Consider the following 1,673-nt stretch of genomic DNA (forward strand, 5'->3'; position numbering starts at 1 on the left):
AGCAACATCTTCCTAGGAACAACGCAAAAGGCAAGGGAAGCAAGGGCAAAAATGAACTATTGGGATTTCATCAAGATCAAAAGCTTTTGCACAGCAAAGGAAACAGTTCACAAAATCAAAAGACAACTGACAGAATGGGAGAAGATATTTGCAAACGACATATCAGATAAAGGACTAGTGTCCAGAATCTATAAAGAACTTAGCAAACTCAACACCCAAAGAACAAATAATCCAATCAAGAAATGGGCAGAGGACATGAGCAGACATTTCTGCAAAGAAGACATCCAGATGGCCAACAGACACATGAAAAAGTGCTCCATATCACTCGGCATCAGGGAAATACAAATCAAAACCACAATGCGATATCACCTCACACCAGTCAGAATGGCTAAAATCAACAAGTCAGGAAATGACAGATGCTGGCGAGGATGTGGAGAATGGGGAACCCTCCTACACTGTTGGTGGGAATGCAAGCTGATTCAACCTCTCTGGAAAACAGCATGGAGGTTCCTCAAAATGTTGAAAATAGAACTGCCCTATGACCCAGCAATTGCACTATTGGGTATTTTTCCTAAAGATACAAATGTAGTGATCCAAAGGGGCACGTGCACCCGAATGTTTATAGCAGCAATGTCCACAACAGCCAAACTATGGAAAGAACCTAGATGTCCATCAACAGATGAATGGATCAAGAAGATGTGGTATATATACACAACGGAATACTATGCAGCCATCAAAAGAAATGAAATCTTGCCATTTGCGACAACATGGATGGAACTAGAGCGTATCATGCTTAGCGAAATAAGTCAAGCGGAGAAAGACAACTATCATATGATCTCCCTGATATGAGGAAGTGGTGATGCAACATGGGGGCTTAAGTGGGTACGAGAAGAATAAATGAAAGAAGATGGGATTGGGAGGGAGACAAACCATAAGTGACTCTTAATCTCACAAAACAAACTGAGGGTTGCTGGGGGGAGGGGGTTTGGGAGAAGGGGGTGGTATTATGGACATTGGGGAGGGTATGTGTTTTGGTGAGTGCTGTGAAGTGTGTAAATCTGGTGATTCACAGACCTGTACCCCTGGGGATAAAAATATATGTTTATAAAAAATAAAAAATTATATTAAAAAAAATCCTCACAAGTAAAAAAAATAAATAAAAATAAAAAAATAAAAAATTATATATATAAAAAAAAGAAAATAGCAGAACAAACAAACGACAAACAAGTCAGATGACTGTGACTGATTGCTATGATCTGGAATGATAGGCATTGTTTATCATTCTGCAACTTGGTTTTCACCTACTGTTATGGCCATCTTTCTGGGGTAATATGTTGGTCTAACTCATCTTTAACTGGTGGATTGTAGTCATACCATGGTTATACCATAAATCATTCAGTCATTCCCTGTTGACTGACATTTAAATTATTTCCAAAATTTTCCCACTTCAAACAGTGTTAAAAAAAATATATTATTCTTATACCTCTGTGTTTTGAGGCACTCAGCACTTCACTGACATATACATGCAAATATTCCCTCAACCTTTGGAATCTGACTAGGGTAGATTGTGTCATACAAAATTATTTACCTTGTGCATTGGTTAGTCTTTTCCATAAGGCATCTGAGTTTCTAGGGTTGCTTCAGATGATCTCTCCAACCTGTGAGGTTCCACA

This window comes from Mustela lutreola, chromosome 3 (genome assembly GCF_030435805.1).
Source record: "Mustela lutreola isolate mMusLut2 chromosome 3, mMusLut2.pri, whole genome shotgun sequence".
NCBI lineage: Eukaryota > Metazoa > Chordata > Mammalia > Carnivora > Mustelidae > Mustela > Mustela lutreola.